The sequence below is a fragment of the Carcharodon carcharias genome, chromosome 10 (genome assembly GCF_017639515.1).
Source record: "Carcharodon carcharias isolate sCarCar2 chromosome 10, sCarCar2.pri, whole genome shotgun sequence".
NCBI classification, from domain to species: domain Eukaryota; kingdom Metazoa; phylum Chordata; class Chondrichthyes; order Lamniformes; family Lamnidae; genus Carcharodon; species Carcharodon carcharias.
Window position 1 is genome coordinate 28,637,931 of NC_054476.1, and position 26,577 is coordinate 28,664,507.

The 26,577-nt window shown below is 44.5% G+C and overlaps 1 long non-coding RNA gene across 1 annotated transcript in view; it reads right to left on the minus strand.

The window, feature by feature from the left end:
• Window positions 1–10,119: 10,119 nt before the first annotated feature.
• LOC121282748 overlaps window positions 10,120–26,577 on the minus strand; it is a 30,829-nt gene continuing 14,371 nt past the window's right edge. Inside the window, exon 3 of the long non-coding RNA XR_005944134.1 lies at window positions 10,120–12,205. This is a non-coding gene — a long non-coding RNA (uncharacterized LOC121282748). The remainder of the gene's footprint in view (window positions 12,206–26,577) is intronic.

The following is a 26,577-nucleotide window of genomic DNA, read 5'->3' on the forward strand; positions in this document are numbered from 1 at the left end:
TCCGTATGTAGTTCAGTGTGAAATTTAGTTTGATAATGCTCCTGTGAAGCATCTTGGGAGGCTTACATTATAGCTGTTATATAAATACAAGTTGTTAGTGGGGGTGGATACTTAACTATTGAACCTCTCCAAAGGTGAAGGCTGGCCTTAATGTCAATGTCATTAGCTTTGTAACTATCATGGTGGCCTTGTTCACTTGAGGGATTTGAATATTCAGTTTGGAGACATACCTAGAATGGGCACAGTTATGTTGAAGTTAATGAACAGCATATAATCTTAAAGAATTTCAACATGTTGGGAGTGGATTTTGCTTTATGCAGAGCACCTGGAGAATTTTGGCAGATTCTGTATAAATGCAATATTGCAATTTTAAATGGAACAGTTAGTTTCTTGGGGGCTTCTGTTATATCTAATGGCAATATTTAATTATGTTTGAGAACAATGCAGTTTATTTTTGTATGAGATATGTAATTAGTGGTTGGGCGGTAATTTGGATAGTTGAATGCTTGGCTCCTAAACTGAAGGCTTTGGGACACACGGGCACAGCTATCAGTAATTTGAACATATGTATCTTAGTTGAGAATCTTCACAAGCCCAGGTATCCAAGCTAAGCCAAACTCTATAGTTGGGGTGAAGTTTTCAGGATGCAGGCAACAAGACTTTCAGGTGATTTGGAATTTCTAAAACAAAAGCAGAATTACCTGGAAAAACTCAGCAGGTCTGGCAGCATCGGCGGAGAAGAAAAGAGTTGATGTTTCGAGTCCTCATGACCCTTCAACAGAGCTGAGTGAATCTAAGGAGAGGGGTGAAATATAAGCTGGTTTAAGGTGGTGGTGGGGGGTGGGGGGGGTGTTGGGTGGGGGTAGAGAAGTCGGGGTGGGTGGTGCAGTTGTAGGGACAAGCAAGCAGTGATAGGAATAGATAATCAAAAGATGTCACAGACAAAAGAACACAGAGACGTTGAAGGTGGTGATATTATCTAAACGAGTGTACTAATTAAGAATGGGTGGTAGGGAACTCAAGGTACAGCTCTAGTGGGGGTGGGGTGGAAAGGCTAGCAGGGCATGAAAGATTTAAAAATAATGGAAATAGGTGGGAAAAGAAAAATCTATATAAATTATTGGAAAAAAACAAAAGGAAAGGGGAAGAAACAGAAGGGGGGTGGGAATGGAGGAGGGAGTTCAAGATCTAAAGTTGTTGAATTCAATATTCAGTTCGGAAGGCTGTAAAGTGCCTAGTCGGAAGATGAGGTGCTGTTCCTCCAGTTTGCGTTGGGCTTCACTGGAACAATGCAGCAAGCCAAGGACAGACATGTGGGCAAGAGAGCAGGGTGGCGTGTAAAAATGGCAAGCGACAGGGAGGATTGGGTCATTCTTGCGGACAGACCGCAGGTGTTCTGCAAAGCAGTCGCCCAGTTTATGTTTGGTCTCTCCAATGTAGAGGAGACCACATTGGGAGCAACGAATGCAGTAGACTAAGTTGGGGGAAATGCAAGTGAAATGCTGCTTCACTTGAAAGGAGTGTTTGGGCCCTTGGACGGTGAGGAGAGAGGAAGTGAAGGGGCAGGTGTTGCATCTTTTGCGTGGGCATGGGGTGGTGCCATAGGTGGGGGTTGAGGAGTAGGGGGTGATGGAGGAGTGGACCAGGGTGTCCCGGAGGGAACGATCCCTACGGAATGCTGATAGGGGGGGTGAAGGGAAGATGTGTTTGGTGGTGGCATCATGCTGGAGTTGGCGGAAATGGCGGAGGATGATCCTTTGAATGCGGAGGCTGGTGGGGTGATAAGTGAGGACAAGGGGGACCCTATCATGTTTCTGGGAGGGAGGAGAAGGCGTGAGGGTGGATGCGCGGGAGATGGGCCAGACACGGTTGAGGGCCCTGTCAACGACCGTGGGTGGAAAACCTTGGTTAAGGAAGAAGGAGGACATGTCAGAGGAACTGTTTTTGAAGGTAGCATCATCAGAACAGATGTGACGGAGGTGAAGGAACTGAGAGAATGGGATGGAGTCCTTACAGGAAGCGAGGTGTGAGGATCTGTAGTCGAGATAGCTGTGGGAGTCGGTAGGCTTGTAATGGATATTGGTGGACCATCTATCACCAGAGATTGAGACAGAGAGGTCAAGGAAGGGAAGGGAAGTGTCAGAGATGGACCATGTGAAAATGATGGAGGGGTGGAGATTGGAAGCAAAATTAATAAATTTTTCCAAGTCCCGACGAGAGCATGAAGCAGCACCGAAGTAATCATTGATGTACCGGAGAAAGCGTTGTGAAAGGGGGCCGGAGTAGGACTGGAACAAGGAATGTTCCACATACCCCATAAAGAGACAGGCATAGCTGAGGCCCATGCGGGTACCCATAGCCACACCTTTTATTTGGAGGAAGTGAGAGGAGTTGAAGGAGAAATTGTTCAGTGTGAGAACAAGTTCAGCCAGACAGAGGAGAGTAGTGGTGGATGGGGATTGTTCGGGCCTCTGTTCGAGGAAGAAGCTAAGGAATTTCTGTTGGCTGGAGTTCAACCATGGAGAGGTTCATACCTGATGTACTCAGCCCTGATAGATAAGGGATAAATCATCACTTGCTATTGATTTTAAATCATTGCCTCTGGGCTGCTAGTCTGTCGACACCCATGAGATGGTAGACTGCTGCCTTGAACTGCTGCAATCCATGCAGTATTCCCACAGTACTGGTGGTTAAGGAGTTTCAGGATTTTAATCCAGTAACCATAAAGGAACAGTGATATATGTCTAACTTGGGATGCTGTGTGGCTTTGGGAGTAACTTGGAGATGGTAGTGTTTCAACCTGCCTGCTGCCCTTGTCCCTCTAAGGTGGCAGACGTAACATATTTGGGAAGTGCCGTTGAAGAAGCTGAGTTGCTGCAATGCATCATGTAGATGGTACTCACTGCAGCCATGATGCGCTAGTAGTGGAGGGACTGGACATTTAAGGTGATAGTTGGGCTGCCAAAGTGGTCAACCTCCTGAAAGATGAGCTTGACACTGCCTGAAATATATTAAAATTGTGTTCCAGGTTTGATTTAGAAAGTGTCAGGTTGGTCTGTTGGAATAATATTTCTGAAAGCATTTTGAAATACTGCAGTTCTGTACGTTCTGTTAGCATGCACAAAGCTCTGCCCTGATGGGTAAAAATGCAATCATCATCCACATTCAGCCTGTAGATAACTTAGGTATGAATCAAACTCTGACCATTGGCTTCAAAGAAACCACAAGACAGCTTAATCAATTTTTAAAATTCTTTCATGGGATGTGGGCGTTGCTGGCAAGACCAGAAGTTGTTATGTATCCCTAAGTGCCCTCGAATTGAGTGGCTTGCTCAGCTGTTTCAGAGAGAAGTTAAGGGTCAATCACATTGCTGCGGGTCTGGAATCACACATAGGCTAGACCAGGTAAGGACAGCAGATTTCCTTCCCTAAAGGGCATTAGCAAACTAGATGGGATTATATGACAATCAATGATAGCTGTCATGGTCACAATCACTGGGACTGGCATTATATTCCAGATTTTTAAAATTTATTAATTGAATTTAAATTTCACCAGCTGCTATGATGGGATTTGAATCTATGGGGAGAATTTTCTCCCCATTGGGCGGGTCGTTTGGGAGTGGGTGTGGAGCCGATCGCCGCCCGCAATCAGCTCCGTGCTGCCATTTTATGTGGGCAGGCCAATTAAGGCCCGCCCAACGTGAAGCGTGTCTCCCGGGGATAGTGAGAGTGGGTGGGCAGCAGCGGGAGTGCAATGACCACCGGGTCCAATGGCGACCCAGCGGCCGGTTCAAATAGAGCGTTGGCAGTCCTGCAAAGGCTGTTCATCATGGCCAGCAGAAGGGCTCCCCAGAGCGCTGCTGGAGAGCAAGCCAGGCAGGAGGGTAGGACAGCGGGGCATTGTGCCCCTCAGTTTTCTGAAGAGTGCCTAGCTGCCCTCCTGGAGGAGGTGGCAGCACAGCAGGAGGTCTTTGTTCCGAGGGACGGGAGGAGAAGGCCCCCCAAATCTGGCCAAGCGTGCCTGGGAGGAGGTGGCAGACATAGTCAGCTCCCATGACGTGGTGTGATGCTCATGGGTCCAATGCAATGGCCTCTTGCATTCGGGAAGAGTGAGTACCATGTTGGCAGAGGTCACTGAACACAGCAGGTAGGCTTTCTCCCCAGCACCCCCCCTCCCCCACCCCTCCTCCCCACAACTTTGAGTGCAGTTAGGCCAGCAGATATTACCCATGCCTAGTTCACCTTGCGAGGGTAGTGCTGAGATGGGTTCTGCACCTGAAGCATGGGTTAGACTGACATCCAGAGTACTGTTTTGGGGGCAACCTCAAGGATCTGCACCTAGGCACAGCGCTGGAACTGCGAAACATGTCAAAGTCAGGGTGCTGACCTGATGGGAGGGGAGATTCTAGGTGGTGGGGCACCAATCCATCTGCTGCCCTTGGCGTTCAATGTGCTTGTGCCTCCTTGCTTTGCAAAGTTAGACCACGTAGTGCCAAATGTGTTGAAGGCTACATGTGGGAAGGTGGAGGGTGGTGGGTCAGCCCTGGCTTCTTTGTGTGAGTGTGCAGCAGCTGCGGGGTGATGAAACACTGGAGCCCTGCAATGCCCCACTCTGGTTGGGGTTATGATGGGAATCCAGGTACAGGGTGGACTAATCAATGCTCCTCTCTCCTTTTCAAGAGAAGACCGCATACAATGCCACCGAGCAGAAGTGGACCGGTGGAGGCCAGGCCCAGTTGGCCACCATCACCAGATACGAGCCAGAGACGATGGATCTGGAGAGGCGCCATGTGCCATCAGTGGCCGTGAAGCTGGGGTGCCACGGGTAGGTAAGATTGCTGATCACTGAAGTCACCATGTGTGTCCCAGCAGCCATGACACTGCTGAATGTTCAATGATTGAAGCTTGCAACATGGATTGATCATTGATTATGGAAGGATGAGCACACACTGATCGGGGGGACAGGCATGCACATTGACATTGTCTCCAATTTAATTAATCAAATGTCCTTGTTCTTCCTTTCAGCATCACCGGAGCAGGGCTGGGAAGAGGAGGCAGAGGGGCCACCTCTCAGACCTGAGGGCCCTGAAAAATTGGACTCACCGGCATCAGACCATCTCTGCCAAGCAGGCGCCAGCGCAGATTCCAGCACCTCGGGAATTAGCTCATCGGCTGGTGTGCCAGGGCACAGCGGTGAGGGCACTTCACACTTGCTTGAGGTGCGGGTGGAGAGAGAGAATGCCCATGGCGCTGGCAGTTAGAGGACTGCTGGGGACCAGGCATATGCTTGGTCAGTGGCTGATGATGTGCCTCTGGAGGTACCTCTGCCGTCCGTGAGGCAGCAGGATATGTGGGAGGATCTGGCAGAGATACATGAGGCAATGCGTGGCATGGTGCCCATGCTGGAGGAGTCCACGCGGAGCATCACCATGCCGAGCGCCATGCTTCCTCCATGGAGAGAGTGGAGACTCTCGTGGAGAGGCTCCTCCAGGAGAACAATCAAGGACTCCTGGGGTTGCGATTGGACCTGCAAGCCCTCACAGCAGCATTGACCTCAGCTGGTCAGTACCAGTGTGGGAGATGGTTTGGGCACTAAGTATCCCAGCTTGGTGCCCATCCATCAATGGTGAGCAGGGAGGTCCGAAGCGACCTAATGTCGGTGCAGGAGCTGTCTGTCATCTCTGCAGTCTCCTCTCAGGGCGCTCCAGATGAGGGCAGCAGCTCCTCCGCCAGTGACCATGGGATTCGATGAGCCTGCGGCGACTGGGGAGATGCCAGCTGTGGAACTGGCCACTCCCTCCCAGGTGGGGCCAGCACAGGCCAGAGTACGCCCGCCAAGGTCATCGAGGCCAACAGGTCAGCACAATGAGCAGGCTGTCTCAGATGCCAGCGCCAGGGAGGGGGAGCACCTAGATGCAGCACCCAGAAACGTAAACTTAAAGCATCTTAGGCACACCACGGGTTTCTCACTGGTGGTTTTATGTTGCCCCGCTTTTAGTTGATGACCACTCGGTGTGATGCGTAACACCTTCTCACTCGTTTTACTTTCTGCTTCATTTTGTTAAATCATTAAATTTTGATATGTCAGAGGTGTCTGCAGCACGACAGCGCCGGTCAACAAGTACCTAACTACTCTAATCCCATTTTCCAGCACTAGGCCCATAGCCTTGTATGCCATGGCATCGCAAGTGCACATCCAAATACTTCTTAAATGTTATGAGGGTTTCTGCCTCTACCACCCTTTCAGGGAGTGAGTTCCAGATTCCCACCACCTTCTGGGTGAAAAAATTCTTCCTCACATCCCCTCTAAACCTCCTGCCCCTTACCTTAAATCTATGCCCCATGGTTATTGCTCCCTCCACCAAGGGGAAAAGTTCCTTCCTGTCTACCCTACCTAGGCCCCTCATAATTTTATACACCTCAATCATGTCCCCCCTCAATCTCCTCTGCTCCAGGGAAAATAACCTCAGTCTATCAAATCTCTCCTCATAACTAAAACTCCCCAGCCCAGGCAATGTCCTGGTAAATCTCATCTACGCTTTCTCTAGTGCAATCACATCCTTCCTATAATGCGGATTCCAGAACTGCACACAGTACTCTAGCTGTGGCCTAACCAGCATTTTATGCAGTTCCAGCATAACCTCCCTGCTCTTATATTCTATGCCTCAGCTAATAAAGGCAAGTATCCCATATGGCTTCTTAACCACTTTATCTACCTGTCCCACTATCTTAAGGGACCGATGGACATGCACACCAAGGTCACTCTGATCCTCAGTACTTCCCAGGATGCTACCATTTATCGTGTATTCCCGTGCCTTTTTTGTCCTGCCCAAATGCATCACCTCACACTTATCCGGATTAAATTCCATTTGCCACTGATCAGCACATCTAACCAGCCTGTCTATATCCTCCTGCAATCTAAGGCTATTCTCCTCACTATTTACCCCAACAATTTTTGTGTAATCCACGAACTTACTGATCAACTCTCCTACATTCAAGTTTAAATTGTTTATATATATATACTACAAACAGCAAGGGACCCAACACCGATCGCTGTGGAACTCCACTGGACACAGGCATCCAGTCACAAAAACATCCCCCCGACCATCACCCTCTGCTTCCTGCCACTCAGCCAATTCTGGATCCAATTTGCCAAATTGCCTTGGATCCCATGGGCTCTTACCTTCGTTATCAGTCTCCTATGCAGGACCTTATCAAAAGCCTTGCTAAAGTACACGTAGACTACATCAAATGCATTGCCCTCATCTATACGCCTGGTCACCTCATACAATTCAATCAAATTGGTCAGACATGACCTCTCCTTAACAAAAGCATGCTGACTGTCCTTGATTAATCCCTGCCTCTCCAAGTGTACATTAATTCTGTCCCTCAGAATTGCTTCCAATAGTTTCCTCACCACTGAGGTTAGACTGGCCTGTGGTTCCCTGGTTTATCCCTTCTTGAATAACGGTTCTGCATTGGTTGTCCTCCAGTCCTCTGGCACCTCTCCTGTGGCCAGAGAGGTATTGAAAATTATTGCCAGCGCCCCTGCTATCTGCTCCCTTGCCTCACTCAAAAGCCTGGGATACATTTAATCCGGGCTTGGAGATTTATCCACTTTTAAACTTGCCAGACCACTTAGTACCTCCTCCCTTTCTATGCTAATCTTTAATTATTTCACAGTCCTTCTGCCTGATTTCCACACCCACGTCATCCCTCTCACTTGTGAACACTGACACAAAGGGCAGAATTTTCCACTCGTCGGTGGGGGGGGGGGGTGGGTGGGAGTTGATGGGCGGGGTGCGTGTAAGTGCGCTTCCGATCGGCGCCCCCAATTGGAGGTGCGGCGCCATTTTTCGTGGGCGGACCAATTATGCTCTCCCTGTGCGGGCAGGCGCATGCACACGGAAGAGCGCACTCATCTCCCTGAGGCTAAGTGCAGCCTCAGGGAGATCACCTCTACTTCGAAAAATAGAAAAACAAAAATTCCCTTACATGTCCCCTCATGTGACAATGTTACGAGTTGGGACATGTTCAAAATTTCCAAAACAACTTAATTAAAATTTTTAAAACCCTACATGAGGTTTCCTGAAGGTTTTATTAATTAAATAATTATTTCTTTCACAATTCATAAGCATGTCCCAGCTCATGTGACACTGTCGTATGAGGTGACATGTCTAACTAATTTTTATCTTTCTTTATTTAAAACCTTCAATATGAACTTAATCTCCTTGAGGCGGCTCAGTGCCTCAGGGAGACTTCTGCGCTTTTTCACGCACATGCGCAGAAGTGCGCAAACTCCGACTCTCCATCCTCTCCCTGCCCGCAATACCAGCTGTGTGTCACGGTGGGCGGGCCTTAATTGGCCCACCCACGTAAAATGGGGGCACACAGCCAATTGCGGGTGGTGATCGGCTCCCCGCCTGCTCCCAGCCGGCCCACGTGACAGGCAGTAAGTTGTGCCCCAAGATTCCATTTGTCTTCCTTTACGCATGGAAAAGAGCCCAAGGGACTTGAAGAGCAGGGGAGTTCTTTCAGTGTTCGAGGCAATATTTATTCTTGATCAAAGACATCACAACTGATTATCGGGTCATTTATCTCACTGTTATGTGCAGGAACTTGCTGTGTGCAAAATGTTTGCTGGGGATTCCCTACATCAGAAAAGTGTGATTGTGTGTTACAGTTCACTCGGGGAGTCCAAGTTGCTGTGGCAACATGCATTCTTACATACATCATGTAGTTTGGAGCTGTGGATAATGATGATAGAGGCTGCAACTTTCCTTCCATCGCATGGTTGACCAGGAATCTTTGTTGCTCTTACTGCCTGCCATTGGCATATGTTGGAAGGATACTATGTTATGAATGCACCTTCCTTGGCCATCAAGGTGAGACCTGAAACCAGAACTTCTGAGTCAGAGGCAGGGATGCTACCCACTGCGCCACAAGGCCTCCTATTACAACACTGACTAGACTTTAAAAAGTGTTTCACTGGCTGGGGGTACCTTGAGATTGTGAAAGATTATTTTATTTCTGGTTTGCCAAACAGGATCAATGCAAGGAAGCAAATTATGGACCTGTCCTGAGCCAGTAGCAACTGTTTCCCTGCCAGACAGCAACTTGCATTTATATTACATTTAACAGAGTAAAACAGCCCAAAGCACTTCATAAGAGTGCTTCTTATACAAAATTTGGCACTGAATCACATATAGAGAGATGAGGGCGGGTGGCCAAAAAAGGTAGGCTTTAAGGAGCATCTTAAAAGTAGGGGATAAGTGAGGTAGAAAGATTTTGGGAGTGAATTCCAAAGCTTAGGGCCTAGGATGCTAAAGGAATAGCCACCAACGATGGAGCAAAGAAAATCAGGGATGTGTAAGAAATTTCCTTCTCACTGACCATACAACCTTATTTTAAACTTTAAAAAAAAAAATCAGTCAAAACCAGTTACCCTCCTCCTACTGATGCACCATCATTCATTTAAAGCTTGTTTACTCTATTCTTTTCAATTCAAAATGTGCAAATATCAACACTTGACAAATACTGCTTACTTGAAACAAGTGGGTATGCCTACCACTCATCACCAAGGTGCTTTCCTTTTACAACACATTGTTATATAGCAGCTTTAACAGCAAAATGTCCCAGGATGCTTTGCACGAGTGTTATCAAACAAGATTTGACACCAAGCCACATAATGAGATGTTAGAATAGATGGCCAAAAGCTTGGTCAAAGGGGTAGATTTTAAGGAGCATCTTAAGGGAGAAAAGAGGTACTTAGGAAGGGAATTTACTTACTTTTTCCAAGGTTAACCTGTGGGAATGTCCAGACTACTGCTTGGGAGGTGTTAACATTCCAAAATTGGACAGCTGTGCAGACACAGCCACAGGGAAAGGTGCATTAAAATGTATGGGGAAGAAACAAAAATATTAGCTTCCGACCAACAAATAAGCAATTTCTACATGTTTAAATCTTTAAGGACATCAATTAATTCCTGCTTTTGTAAATCTCCTGCAAAAAAATCAATCAATTTCACTTCTGAGGCTTTTATCATACCCACTCTTTAATAATTGTGTATGTACCTGAGCATCAAGCGAGCTAAATAAAAACGCAAGTAATATTTTCCACTTTTTAGAAAAAGAATGGCATTTTACTTTTGATACATTTATACATAATGACAGCATAACTTAATTTCCCAAAATAGTCAGAATGTTCTGAACTCAAAGTCAGCCATCAACTCTTGCTTTAACGCAGTATACATTTGACAATGAAGCTGTTTTTCTTGAATTTTAACATTTGACGTTTAGCCACCTTTCCCAACAAGATCAGATTGGATTCCTCTGTTCAGGTGGTGGTGGAGTGATATTTTAAAAGTGAGGTTTGCTCCTATGATACGTAATTGAATATTGTGATCACAAGAGAGACTTACATTGTGGAGGGGTCAGTCTGGGTCTTTACAATAGTTACCCAGAAGTTAGAAGAATTAAAACCTCTCTTCTAACTTCTTCTGGGTAACTATTTATGTAACACAGCTGGAACCACCACCTAAGTTTTAAAATCACATTTTTGGATGGTTCCCAGTGCAGGGCAATTTCCTAGAGGAAGTCTGAGCTTCTGGGCAATTACCAAGCAAACCCTTACCTGGGAACCTCCGATGGGGATTCCCCAGCGCATCTTTGGGGTACCCCCCCACAATCCAACGCTGGGGAGCTTGGCAGTTATGGCCCATTAACTGTTTCTCTTTCCATAAATGCTGCCAGACCTGCTGAGTATTTTCAGCATTTTCTGTTTTAATTCGAGAATAATATGTGCTTAAATTATCCTGATGTATTCGCAACAAAAATTAAGTACATTTGATTCACCAAGGCATACATGTTTAACACAGTGATCACAAAGATCAAGGTAAGGATGAAATCTTTAATATATTTCTGAAGTTCCTTGTTTAATGTAATCCCTGGTATATCAGTGAGAAAAATGAACACTGCACAGGATATAATTTCACATGAGATAAAGTCAACGTGGTTCAACAGCCTTCTGTACATATTTAAAAGTACTTTACAAGCCAAATGTGGGTACATTTAGTACACTTTTAAAATTCTTGCTACAACGTTTAAATGCTGAAATCACTTGCCATGATGACCTCCACAAAGCTGTTAAAGGTTGCAGCAGGACCAGGGTATGTTTATAGGAGTGGAGACACTAAAAAAACAGCAGTGTTTTTTATTGCAAGGGCACAAGATGCAAAATCTTTAAAATACTGCCTCAAGATGACATTACATGATACTACTGAGATTTTTTTTATGGTCATTTTTCTCTACAAGATCAGAAACAGTCTGTTGCATTATGAGCAAGGAAAAACAAATTATTTGGCCTCAATATAAAAATGGTACACTGTGTTGCAAGCTTGAACATTTAGAAAATCTGCAAGCAAAGATCAGCTCCTCGTATTTGACCAAAAACCTCATCTATTGGACCTAACAAGTAGAGTGTAGCAGTATAAAATTTTTTTGGAGATTATCAATCTATTAAAGAAACCTTTAAAAAGGTTACAAGTGTTTCTGCTCAGGAGTAATTCAGTCCAACTCCTTTTAATTGCTTTAGCAGCAGTAAATATCCATCTTTGGTGCAAGAAAATGTTTGATCCCAACTTGAATATATACTGAGGTTAGACCACAATTTTAGGAACATAAACATTAAGTGACATTAACACAAATCCAAATATTACTCCAAAAATGGCTCCTCCAACTTCATACTGACGGAGCATACAATTTATTATCTGGCAGACTCCAATAACTGCACCGAGGACAATTCCTGGCATTTGCTTCTTCCATTTTGAGATCCAATCTGAACAGCCTTCTTCAGTGTACGCGTCCTCTTTGTCTCCTTGTTTCATTAAACGCTTAATTAGTGAAGAGCAGCATGTCAATTTTATTGGACATAAGCATAGCTTTCTGGATGCTTTTAAGATTAGACAGTAGAGTTTTCGACCCAGAAGACCAAAGAAGAAACTGAGGGGAACAGAAAGAATGAAGAACCCAGCCCACCAACACAACCACCAGCCATACCAAAAGCCCAGCCAGTAGCCACAATTCTCTTCCACAGAGTCTCTATCTTCATCTATGGGCACAAGAGATGTCTTCTGGGCAGGAACCTTCAAAGAAACAGTCTCAGTGTTTGCGGTCATTATTCCCCCTTGCAGCGATTAAGGCTTCATCTGCAGAAAATTTAAAAAAAAATCAACATACACCTTTCTGCTGGATGCTGAGGAGTCCTTACAAACAGGAATTCTCTGCAAGTGGAGGTGGGAGAAAGGAAGTGCTGACTCAGAGGCAAAGTTACTAAGAAATTATTCAACTTTCTATGTAGTACTAACACTTAACATCATAGAGAGGTTGGATGCAGGCCGAATCCAACGCATCACTCAGCTCCTAATTTGAGTTTACATCATTGTTGGTACACAATAAGCTGGCACCAGGTGCTTTCCCTGCCAGTTTTCACCCTCATTGCTTTCCCATACTTTTTAGTGGCTGGTTCAGAAAAATGAGTCCTGAGAAAGAAGTACAGCGTAGATTTACCAAAATGATACCTGGACACCGAGATAGAGAGATTACACAAACTAGGATTGTATTCCTAGAATTTAGTAGATTAAAGAGTAGTTTGGTCAAAGTTTTCAAGATATTAAAAGGAACTGATAGGATAAAGAGAAACTATTTCTGCTGGTTGGGGAGTCTAGAAATATGGAAACATGGCTTAAAAATTAGAGCCAGATCTTTCAGAATAGAAGTTAGGAAACACTAATGCATGCAAAGGGTAGTAGAAGTTTGGAGCTCCCATCCCAGATGGATCCTAGATCAATTGTTAAGTGTGAATCTGCTATTGATCGATTTTTGTGAACCAAAGCTATTAAGGGATATGGATGGGTCATCAGCGACTTTGGAACTCTCTTAGAAGCGGAATCATTGAATATTTCCATGAAAGAGGTAGATATATTCTTGTTAGGCAAGGGAATAAAAGGTAATCGGGGCTAGATGGCAATGTGGAAATCAAAACACAAGAAGATCAGCCATGATCTTACTGAAGGGTGAAGCAGGCTTGAGGGACTCAATGATCTACTCCTGTTCCTATTTCTTATGTTCTTAAATATGGAATTGGATCACCGATCAGCCATGATCTTATTGAATGTCAGCACTAATTCAAGGAGCCAAATGTCCTGTTCCTATGTTTCACCCCTCTCCTAATTTTACTCAGTTCTGTTGAAGGGTCATGAGGACTCGAAATGTCAACTTTTTTCTTCTCTGCCGATGCTGCCAGACCTGCTGAGTTTTTCCAGGTAATTCTGTTTTTGTTTTGCACCTCCCCTGTACTGTTCGTGTTTAACTAAACATTGAACGAGAATCAAGACAGTCTCTTTCTGGTCTGTATGATTCAGTGTTACATCAAGTAGTGGTTTATCATTGGAACACATATGGCCACTGATTAAGGGCAACTGAAATTACCACATTCTATTTTTAGTATGAGAGATTCAATAACTTTTACTGGTGCGTTTGGGCATTGAATTCCATTGCAGTATTTCAATTTCTGTGAAAACTGTAAAGCACTGGGACTCTGTCATGAGGGAGAGCTCACCTGATCCACTATTGTTATTATCCACAGCAAAGTTGAAATACAAACACAAAAGTCAGGTGGCACATGTCCTGTTCATCCGCACAAAAGGCTTTTATACCTCAAAGTTTCCTAGCTCAAAAATGTTTTTGTGCACAGTATTGTGACTTCATGATGTAAACTGAAGTTTAAAGTCTTCCTACTAGGGTTTGGGTATCCCTTTAGTATTTGCCAAGCTTTTTAATTCAACTAGTTCGGATTTTGTTAAGTTCTTTGAAAATGCATTTCGACTACAACTGTAGAGTCAGCAAGAAGTAGTTGCAACTTGTATTGATCAATGCTACACTTACAAGGATTAATTTAACAAGCCCAGACTCCTGGAAAGCCTTACCTGCCAGAGCAAGTCAGAAACGTAGCCAAAATATTTCATCCACTGATCCGGTAAATCAAGATTTCTGACATGCATCATCAGGATTAGGAGCAAAGCAAAAATCTAGAATCAGATACTTCCTCATCGAAACTCTCTAAGTGTGCTTTTAGAAACCATCAGTCAAAATATAGTTAAACTTTGCCATCTCTCCAAATCCTGAACATCTGAGGTTCAAGACCCATTTTAGCACTAATTTGAAAATCCAGTGTAGTACTAAGGGAGTGCTGTGTTTAAAGCAGTGTCTTTAGGAGGAGATGTTAAGGAAAGGTCTGTTCAAGTCGACATGGCATTCTAACACACTAGTTGAAGTGCAAAAATTTTCATAGTGAGAAATCTTTCTAACTTTTTCACTTTGGCTCCTTTATCGTTTCTCTCATCTCTTCTATAACGGCCATGGATCATTCTACTATACTAAAGGTATGATATAAATGCTTTCATGTATTGGTAGGGCTTATACAAAATACACAATCTTCCCTCAAATACTTGTAGTGGCTTGTATAACCTTCAGTCAGTTAAGCATTTAAAATTTTTGGTCAGTGTTTTAGTGCTTAGTGCAAGTGTAGTGTAGAGGAAAAAAACTTGCAACAAACTAAAAAGTAAATTTTTGCCAAAGTAAATTTGGTGAGGAAGTACCTGGAGAACAGCTAATGTGGTTCTGCTATTTAAGAAAGGTTGTAGAGATAAACCAGGGAACTACAGACCAGTGAGTCTCACGTCAGTGGTAGGGAAACTATCGGAGAAAATTCAGAAGGAGATTATCTATATCCACTCAGAGAGGCAAGGTTTGATCAGGGATAGTCAGCATGGCTTTGTCAGAGGGAGGTCATGCCGAACAAATTTGATTGAAGTTTTTGAGGAGGTGACCAGGTGTGTAGATGAGGGTAGTGCAGTTGATGTAGTTTATATGGATTTCAGCAAAGCCTTTGACAAGGTCCCACATAGGAGACTTATAAAGAAAGCAAATGGGATACAGGATAATTTGATAAGGTGGATTCAAAATTGGCTTAGTTGTAGGAGATAGAGGGTGATGACAGAAGGCTGCTTTAGTGACTGGAAGCCAGTGTCCAGTGGCGTACCAGAGGGATCTGTGCTGGGTCCCCTATTATTTGTCATTTATATAAACGACATAGATAACCATGTGGGGGGTAGGATTAGTAAGTTTGCAGATGACACAAAGATTGGCCGGGTGATTAACAGTGAGGTTGAGTGTCTTGGCTAAATAGCCAAGTGGTTATGGTACTGGGCTTGTAACCCCAAGATCAAGAGTTCAAATCTCACAATGGCAAACTATGAAACAATGTAACTTCATCTGAATAGGAACAGATGGAAACGTGTTTGTACTCGAAAGAGTTACAGAAAGATATAGATGGTCAAATGGGCAGATAAGTGGCAAATGGAATTTAACCCTGAGAAGTGTGAGGTGATAACACTATGGAAGGAGTAATTTGACAAGGAAGTATTCAATGAACGGCATGACACTAGGAAGTTCTGAGGAACAAAGGGACATTGGCGTGTGTGTCCATAGATCTCTGGAGGCAGAGGAGCATTAGTGGGGTGGTGAAAAAGGCATATGGGACACTTGCCTTTATCAATCAAGGCATAGATTACAAAAGTAGGGAGGTCATGTTGGAGTTGTATAGAACATTGGTGATGCCACAGCTGGAGTACTGTGTGCAGTTCTGGTCGCCACATTATAGGAAGGATGTGATTGCACTGGAGGGGATGCAGAGGAGGTTCATCAGGATGTTGCCTGGGATGAAACACTTAAGTTATGAAGAGAGGTTGGATAGACTTGGGTTGTTTTCGTTGGAGCAGCGAAGACTGAGGGGCAACCTGATCGAGGTGTACAAGATTATGAGGGGCATGGACAAGGTGGATAGGGAGCAGCTGTTCCCTTTAGTTGAAGGGTCAGTCTCAAGGGGATATAAGTTCAAGGTGAGGGGCAGGAGATTTAAGGGGGATATGAGGAAAAACTTTTATACCCAGAGGGTGGTGACAGTCTGAATGCGCTGCCTGGGAAGGTGGTGGAGGCGGGTTGCCTCACATCCTTTAAGAAGTACCTGGATGAGCACTTGGCACGTCATAACATTCAAGGATATGGGCCAAGTGCTGGTAAATGGGATTAGGTAGGTAGGTGAGGTGTTTTTCACATGTCGGTGCAGACTCGGTGAGCCTCTTCTGCACTGTGTGATTCTGTGAATACAGCTAATCTAGACTAAGATGTGGCAGAGCAGTTTGTGTCTGGATTGCAGTATGTGGGAGCTCATGCTCAGCAAGACTGTCCTGAGCGAACACAGCTGCAGTAGATATCTCCATTTCAAATATCTCAATCAGAGTCATTGAGCTGGGATGCCAGTTGGAGACACTCTGACACATCAGGGAAGGAGAAGAGTATTTGAGCAATTTGTTCTAGATTTTGGTCACTCTTCAGAGAGGTGAAGCTTCAGAACGGGGTTGGTGTGATAGACTGTGTACAGAATAAGGCAAACTCAGGAGAGATAAAGAAGATCTGCAGAAACTGATCCCTATCCAACAGACAGAATGTACTTGCTACCTCTGAGGATAAGGATAAAGACTGTCTGAATGACAGCCAAAATGCTGTCCATAGTAATGTGGAGCAGGCAACTATCCAAAGTGGGTGAGAGAAGGGGAAAGGAGGAGAAGCATAATGTGGTAATTGCAGGAGGCTCAATATTGGAGAAATGGACAGCATCTTTTGTAACTGTGATTGAGTGTCGTACATGGCCTGTTGCCTACCTTGTACCAGGGTGAGATACATGAAAAGGATATTGGAGAGGGAACATGAAGAACCAGTTGTTGCGATCCATGTTGGAATCAATAACATATGAAAGAGTAGGCAAGAGGTTCTGTTTTGAGAGTAGCAGGAACTAGGAGCTAAATTAAACAGCAGGGCCTCAAGGGTTCTTACCCAAACCATATGCAATTTTTAAAAATTATTCGTTCATGGGATGTGGGTGTCACTGGCTAGGCCAGCATTTATTGACCATCCCTAATTGTCCTCGTTCAGAGGGCATTTTAGAGTCAACCACATTGCTGTGGGTCTGGAGTCACACATAGGCCAGACCAGGTAAGAAGGCAGATTTCCAGGACATTAATGAACCAGATGTGTTTTTATGACAATTGGCAATGATTTTTGTGGTCATCAACAGACGTCAAAATCAGTAAAAATAACAGCTCACAAAGTAGAGTAACAGTCAGAAATTGTGTTTTATACATTACAGGTAAAGGGAAAGCTAAATAATGTAAAGTAATTAAAGCAAGAGAGAAGTATGAAACGTGACTAAAATATTACAGCAGGATAAGTTAGTGTGCGTAGCCCAAATAAGCATTCTTTATATAGACATTCTTTATACAGACATACAAAGTATAAGGAACAAATTGAATGAATTGCAGGACATCCCCAGCATCATAGATGCCAGTCTTCAGCCAATTTGATTTACTCCACATGATATCAAGAAATAGCTGACTGAAGGCACTGGATATTGTGAAGGCCTTAGGCCCTGACAATATTCCGGCAATAGTACTCCAGAATTGGCCATGCCTCTAGCCAAGCTGTTCCAGTACAGCTACAACACTGGCATCTACCCAGCAATGTGGAAAATTGCCAGGCACATCCTGTACTTCAAAAAGCAGGACAAATCCAATCTGGCCAATTACCGCCCCATCAGTCTACTCGCGATCATCAGTAAAGTGATGGAAGGGGTCATCAGCAGTGCTATCAAGCGGCATTTGCTTAGCTATAATCTGCTCACTGATGCTCAGTTTGGGTTCCACCAGGGCCACTCAGCTCTTGACCTCATTACAACCTTGGTTCAAGCATGGACAAAAGAGCTGAACTCCAGAGGTGACTGCCCTTGACATCAAGGCTGCATTTGTCCAAGTGTAGGCATCAAGGAGCCCTAGCAAAACTGGAGACAATGAGGATCAGGGGAAAACTCTCCCCTGGTTGGAGTCCTACCCAGCACAAAGGAAGAAGGCTGTGCTTGTTGGAGGTCACTCATCTTATTCCAAGATATCACTGCAGGAATTCCTCAGGGTAGTGTCCTAGGCCCAACTATCTCCAGCTGCTTTATCAAGGACCTTCCTTCCATAATAAGGTCAGAAGTGGACATACTTGCTGATGATTGCACAATGTTCAGCACCATCCACGACTTTTCAGATACTGAAGCAGTCCATGTCCAAATGCAGCAAGACCTGGACAATATCAAGACTTGGGCTGACAAGCTGTAAGTAACATTTGCGCCACATAAATGCCAGGCAATGACCATCTCCAACAAGAGAGAATCTAACCGTCACCCCTTGACATTCAATGGCACTACCACTGCTGAATTCCCCTCACTATCAACATCCTGGAGGGTTACCATTGATCAGAAACTGAACTGGACTAGCCATATAAATACTGTGGCTACAACAGCAGGTCAGGGGCTAGGAATCCTGCGGCAGGTAACTCACCTCCTGACACCCCAAAGCCTGTCCATTATCTACAAGGCAAAAGTCAGGAGTGTGATGGAATACTCTCCACTTGCCTGGATGAAGCTTTGCACCATTCAAGACAAAGCAGCCTGCTTGACTGGCACCCTATCCACAAACATTCACTCCCTCCACCGCCACTGCACAGTAGGATGACTGTGCACCATCTACAAGATACATTGCAGGAACTCCCCATGGCTCCTTAGACAGCACCTTCCAAAACCAAAACCGCTGCCATCTAGAAGGAAATGGACTGCAGACACATGGGAACACCACCACCTGGAAGTTCCCCTCCAAGCCACTCAACATCCTTACATGTACCTACAGTGCATGGACTGCAGTAGTTCAAGAAGGCAGCTCACCACCACCTTCTCAAGAGGAATTAGGGATGGGCAATAAATGCTGGCCTAGTCAGTGATACCTATATCCCATGAACGAATATATTTTTAAAAAAATCAACTTAGTGGGTAAGACATTGTAACAGTTACTTAGACATGGCTGCAAGGTGGTCAAGAAAGATAACTAAATATACTGGGTTACAACATTTACAGGAAAGATAAGAACAATGGTGGAGGGGGATGGAGTAACCATAGCAATTAAGGATGCAATCAGTGATGTGAAGTATGCAGAAAGGGGAGACTTTATGGGTAGAACTAAGAAACATAAAAGGATTTTAAGGCTGTAGTAGGACATTTGCATGGGCCTTCGTAGCAGCTATGAACTGATAAGATTGTATAAATGCATAGATGAGACATGCATGTAGCAAAGGCAAAGTGATTTTAAAGGGAGATTTTAACTTCACAGTAGTTCACAGTAGTTTTCTGAAACAATAGATCTTAGAATCAGCAAGGCCATATTAGATTTAGTAATGAGTAATAAACCAGCTTTAGTTAACAGGCTAGCAGTGTACAAACATTTATCTAATAATGATCATAACCTGAGTGAGTTCAATGTGGTTTTTAGAAGGGAGAAACATGAAATAACTACGATTCTAGATTTTGGTAAGGCTGACTTCGATACAATGAGCCTGGGATAGTCCACGGTAAACTGGGCAAATCTGGGAATAAAGTATAAAAATAGGGAAGTCTTGCTAAAACTATACAAGGCATAGACCACACCTAGTATACTGTGAGCAATTTTGGTCCCCTTATCGAAGGAAAGATATGCTGGCATTGAAGGCAGTCCAGAGAAGGTTCACTAGGTTGATCCCAGGTGTGGAGGGATTTTCTTATGAGGAGAGATTGAGTAGGTTGGGCCTGTACTCATTGGAATTTAGACGAATGAGAAGCGACTTTATTGAAACATACAGGGCAAAATTTTCCCCGTCGGGGGGGTTGTGCGGGAGCGGGCGGGCTCCCAATCGGTGCCCCCGATCAGGGGCATGCCGCCATTTTACGGCCCGCCCATTATGACGTCTGCCAGGAAGCACTATGCGGGTGGGGGGGGGGGGGTGGGATTCCCTCAGCCGGAAGTACGCTCTTTCGCGCATGCACACAAAATAGCACACAGATCTCCCTGAGGCTAAATGCTGCCTCAGGGAGATAGGCTCAGATTTTCAACTTTTAATAAAGGAGTTTAGAAATTTTCACATGAGTTGGGACATGTCCATAACTTTTATTTAAACCTTTCATTAAAATTTAAATACCCTCATGAAACCTCATCCCGCCAGTGGATGAGGTTTCATGTTTTTTCACAAGCCCACTTGGGCTCCCAGCCTGCCCGCCAACCTTAAGGTTGGATGGGCAGGTCCATTAATGAGCTGAATTGGTTTTCTAAAGGCCTTACTAGGTCGTTGGGCGCGCATCCGACTTGGCTGCGCCCCCGCCAACCTGAAAATGGGAATGACGCAGGGTGACGTCAGGAGTTCCACCTGACATCACCCCACATCATTTTACACGTCGGCGAGTGGGCCCTGCCCCTGCTTGCCAACCGGAAGATCCTGCCCATAAGGTTCTTAGGAGGCTTGACAGGATAGATGTGAATGTTTCCCCTTGTGGGAGAATCTAGGACCAGAGGGCATAACCTCAGAATAAGGGGGCACCCATTTAAATCAGAGATGAGGAGGAATTTCTTCTCTCAGAGGGTAGTGAATCTGTGGAATTCTTTACTGCAGAGGGCTGTAGAGGCTGGGTCGTTAAGTATATTCAAGGCTGAGATTGACAGATTTTTAATCAGTAAGGGAATCAAGGGTTATGAGAAAAAAGCAGGAAAGTGGAGTTGAGGATTATTAGATCAGCCAGGATCTCATTGAATGGCAGAGCAGACTTGATGGGCCGAATGGCCTACTTCTGCTCCTACATCTTATGGTCTTATATACCATTCTCTTTGAAACAAAGGCCAACATTCCATTTGCCTTTCCTGTTACCTGAACTTGTATGTTAGCTTTTTGGGATTCATGCACAGGGACCCCTAATCCCTCTGTACTGCAGCTTTCTTCAGTCTTTCTCCATTTAAGTAATATTCAGCTCCTCTATCCTTCCTGCCAAAGTGCATAACCTCACATTTTCCCACATTATATTCCATCTGCCAAGTTTTTGCCCACTCGCTTAACCTGTCTAAATCCATCTGTAGATGCTTTGTGTCATCCTCACCACTTGCCTTCCCACCTATTTTTGTGTCACCCAGAACTTGGTGATACTATATTCATTTCCCTCATCTAAGTCATATATTGTAAATAATTGTGGCTCCGGCACTGATTCCTGTGGCACTCCACCAGGCACAGGTTACTATTCTGAAAATGCTCCCCGTATCCCAACTCTGTCTTCTAATAGCTAGCCAATCCTCTATCCATGCTAATACACTACCTCCAACACCATGGGCTCTTGTCTTATTAAGTGGCCTTATGTGCGGTACCTTATCAAACACCTTTTGGAAATCCAAATGTATTACATCTACTGGTTCCCCTTTATTTATCTTGCTTGTTACCTCCTCAAAAGAATTCTAATAAATTTGACAGGTATGATTTACCCTTCATGAAGGCATGCTGACTCTGCTTAATTATTTTATGCATTTCTAAATGCTCTGCTATTACATCCTTTATAATAGACTCTAACATTTTCCCAATGACGGATGTTAAGCTAACTGCCTTATAATTACCTATTTTTTCTTTCCCTCCCTTTTTGAGTAAGGGTGTTATATTAGCAATTTTCCAATCCTCTGGGACTTTTCCAGAATCTAAGGACTCTTGGAAGATTACTACCAGTGCATCCACTATCTCTGCAGCTATTTCCTTTAATATCCTAGGATGCAACCCATCAGGTCCAGGTCACTTATTGGCCTTTAGCCCCATTAGTTTCCTGGTACTTATTCTCTAGTGATAGTTATTGTATTTATTTCATTCCCCCATCTTTGCCCCTTGATTATTTAGTATTTTTGGTATGCTGCTATCAGTGGCTTCTACATTGAAGACTGATTCAAAGTATTTATTCAATTCCTCTGCCATTTCCTGGTTCCCCATTATTATTTCCCCAGCCTCATTCTCTACAGGGCCTATATTGACTTTGGCTTCTACCTTCCTTTTTATACATTTAAAGAAGCTCTTACTGTCCGTTTTTATATCACTTGCTAGTTTACCCTCAAAGTTTATTGTCTCCCTTTTTTTTTGGTCATCTTCTGTTGGTTTTTAAGACTTTCCCATTCCTCTGGCTTACCACTGCCAGATTGTATGTTTTTCCTTCCTGAACTTCCTTGGTTAACCATGGTTGGTTTATCCCCTTCCGACAATCCTTCTTCCACACACTGGATATCATTACCTAAATAGCTGCCCTGCAATGCTGCCATATCCTTTTGCTTTGTAAGCCTACGTATCCCCTTTCCTGAACCCTGCCCCCCTCAATTTAGTTTAAAGCCTTTCTACAGCCCTAGTTATTTGATTTGCCAGGACATTGGTTCCAGCACTGTTCAAGAGAAGCCCGTCCCACCAGAACAACTCCCTCCTACCCCAGTATTGATGCCAGTGCCCCATGAATGGAAACTCATTCCTCCCACACCAATCTCTGAGCCACACATTTAACTCCTTGACTTTATTTACCCTATGTGATTATGACCGTGGCTCAGATAATAATCCCTCGATTATTACCTTGGAGGTTCTTTTTAATTTAGCTCCTAACTGTTCAAATTCTCTCAGCAGAACCTCCTTTCTAGTCCTTTCAATGTTGTTGGTACCAATGTGGACGATGATAACTGGATCCCTCTCCTCCCACTCCAAGTTCCTCTCCAGCCCTGAGGCGACGTCCTTAACCCTGGCACTTGGCAGGCAACACAGCCTTTGGGACTCACACTCATGGCTGCAGAGACCAGTATCTATCCCCCTAATCATACTATCCCCTACCACTGCTCCATTCCTATTTCTTACCCCCACTTGAATGGCTCCCTGTACCACGGTGCTGTGGTAAGTTTGCTCATCCTCGCTGCGTCCCTGCTCTTGTCCATCCAGCTTGCAAGAACCTCGTAACTGTTGGACAACTGCAGGGGCTGAGGCTCGTCAAACAGTACCCCCTGGGTCCCCATACCTACCTCACCTGCAGTCAAACCTGCCTGTCCCTGATCACAGACCAAATTTGAATTAACTAATCTATCGGGGTGTGACCGTCTTCTGGAACAAAATGTCCAGGTAACTTTCCCCCTCCCTGATGTGGCACAATGTTTACAACTCAGATTCCAGCTCCTTAACTCGGATCCAAAGTTCCTTGAGATACAAACACTTGCTATTGATGTGTTCACTCTGGATCAGCTTGGTGTCCAGCAGCTCCCACATCACCCAACCTGCCATCACCATTGTATTTTAGGAAGGATATTATTGCCAGAGAGGGAGTGCAATGAAGGTTCACCAGACTTGTTCCTGGAATGGCAGGACTGTCCTCTGAAGAGATTGGGGAAACTGGGCCTGTAATCTCTATTGAGGTGATCTCATTGAAACCTATAAAATACTTAAAAGGATAGACAGGGTAGATGCAGGTAAGATGTTTCCCCTTGTTGGGGAGTCTAGAACCAGGGGATACAATTTCAGAATAAGGGGCATGACACTTAGGACCAAGACGAGGAGAATTTATTTTCCTCAAAGAGGTTTGTGAATCTTTAGAATTCTCTACCCCAGAGGGCTGTGGAAGCTCAATCACTGAGTATGTTTAAAATAATGATTGACAGATTTCTAAATGCTAATGACCTAAAGTGATATGGGGATTATGTGGGGAAAAAGGCATGAAGTGGATTATCAGCCATGATCATATTGAATGGTGGAGCAGGCTCGATGGGCTACTCCTCTTACGTACAGGGACTCACTAAATTTAATATAAGAAAAATAACAGCAATGAAGAAAATAAATCCCCAAGATTAGATGGTTTTCATCTCAGTTTTAAAGAACATTGCAGATGCCCTAACTACAAGCTTCCAAAGTTCTCTGCACTTATGAATCATTCCTATAGACTGAAAAATTGTGCATATCTTTCTCAAGTAGCGGAGTGACAAGAATTGAAGGCAAATGATTGGTTGGTTTTAAGAATAAATTGGATAGATACATGGATGGGAGAAGTCTGGAGAGGTATAGACTGGGTACAGGTCAATGGGATTAGTGGAATAATATTTCGGCACAGGATAAATGGCATGGACTCTAATTGGCAAGATGTGACCAGTGCTGATCTACAAGAATCTATGTTGGGGCCTCAATTATTCAGTGTTTATTAATAAACAAGATGATGGGATCGATAGCCACATATCTATATTTGCCAATGACACAAGCATAGGCAGTACTGAAAGGACTGTAGATGAAAAAGTAAAATTACAAAGCAAAATTAATTACAAAATTAGTGAAGAGATATTGAAAGATTATGTGAATGGGCGAAATTGTGGCAAATGGATTTCAGTGTAGGTAAATATGAGGGACCAAAAAAGGATAGAGCAGGGTACTTTCTAAGTAGTGAAAAGTTAAAAACAGTGGCAATCCAAAGAACACTTGGGGAACCCAGTACACAAATAATCAAAATTGCTGAAAAAAGAGACATGTCAAAGGGCCATCACTTTTGCCCCTGAAAAGTGCTCAGTCTATCACAGATTATGCTGGAAGGGCAAGGTATCTCAAAACTTTGAGCAAACAGGTATAGCTAGCTGTTTCATGCTGCTACTATGTAGTAGCAACACGAGTGATATGCGCCACTAACAGGATGCTGCCATCAAGCCAAAAGGATGTTCTGCCTATCACATAAACAAGTAATATGGTATATGAATTTCAGTGCCAGTGTGATGCTAGGTATGTAGGCCATACATCCCAAAGACTGGTGGATCGTATCAAACAGCATGTTCCAGTTGCTGTTCGCAATGAGCAAGGTACAGACTGTACCCAACCAGCTTGTGCTTGCAAAATTCAAAAAAGTGTCCAGATGTGTGATTCCGCAATTGGACAACATTTTCTAAATGATAAAACAAAAAAACTGCGGATGCTGGAAATCCAAAACAAAAACAAAAACAGAATTACCTGGAAAAACTCAGCAGGTCTGGCAGCATCGGCGGAGAAGAAAAGAGTTGAGGTTTCGAGTCCTCATGACCCTTCGACAGAACTTGAGTTCGAGTCCAAGAAAGAGTTGAAATATAAGCTGGTTTAAGATGTGTGTGTGGGGGGGGCGGAGAGAGAGAGAGAGAGAGAGAGGTGGAATGGGTTGTGGTTGTAGGGACAAACAAGCAGTGATAGAAGCAGATCATCAAAAGATGTCAACAACAATAATACAAAAGAACACATAGGTGTTAAAGTTAAAGTTGGTGATATTATCTAAACGAATGTGCCAATTAAGAATGGACGGTAGGGCACTCAAGGTACAGCTCTAGTGGGGGTGGGGAGAGCGTAAAAGATGTAAAAAAAAAATTAAATACAAATAAATAAATTTTTTTTTTTCTCTTTTTATAATGGAAATAGGTGGGAAAAGGAAAATCTATATAATTTATTGGATAAAAAAGAAAAGGAAGGGGGAAACAGAAAGGGGGTGGGGATGGGGGAGGGAGCTCACGACCTAAAGTTGTTGAATTCAATATTCAGTCCGGATGGCTGTAAAGTGCCTAGTCGGAAGATGAGGTGTTGTTCCTCCAGTTTGCGTTGGGCTTCACTGGAACAACGCAGCAAGCCAAGGACAGACATGTGGGCAAGAGAGCAGGGTGGGGTGTTAAAATGGCAAGCGACAGGGAGGTTTGGGTCATTCTTGCGGACAGACCGCAGGTGTTCTGCAAAGCGGTCGCCCAGTTTACGTTTGGTCTCTCCAATGTAGAGGAGACCACATTGGGAGCAACGAATGCAGTAGACTAAGTTGGGGGAAATGCAAGTGAAATGCTGCTTCACTTGAAAGGAGTGTTTGGGTCCTTGGACGGTGAGGAGAGAGGAAGTGAAGGGGCAGGTGTTGCATCTTTTGCGTGGGCATGGGGTGGTGCCATAGGAGGGGGTTGAGGAGTAGGGGGTGATGGAGGAGTGGACCAGGGTGTCCCGAAGGGAGCGATCCCTACGGAATGCCGATAGGGGGGGTGAAGGGAAGATGTGTTTGGTGGTGACATCATGCTGGAGTTGGTGGAAATGGCGGAAGATGATCCTTTGAATGCGGAGGCTGGTGGGGTGATAAGTGAGGACAAGGGGGACCCTATCATGTTTCTGGGAGGGAGGAGAAGGAGTGAGGGCGGATGCGCGGGAGATGGGCCGGACACGGTTGAGGGCCCTGTCAACGACCGTGGGTGGAAAACCTCGTTAAGGAAGAAGGAGGACATGTCAGAGGAACTGTTTTTGAAGGTAGCATCATCGGAACAGATGCGATGGAGGCGAAGGAACTGATAGAATGGGATGGAGTCCTTACAGGAAGCGGGGTGTGAGCAGCTGTAGTCGAGATAGCTGTGGGAGTCGGTAGGTTTGTAATGGATATTGGTGGACAGTCTATCATTACTCCGGCCACCTTCCACAACTCTTTCTCCGGTACATCGATGATTACTTCGGTGCCGCTTCATGCTCTCGTCGGGACTTGGAAAAATTTATTAATTTTGCTTCCAATCTCCACCCCTCCATCATTTTCACGTGGTCCATCTCTGACACTTCCCTT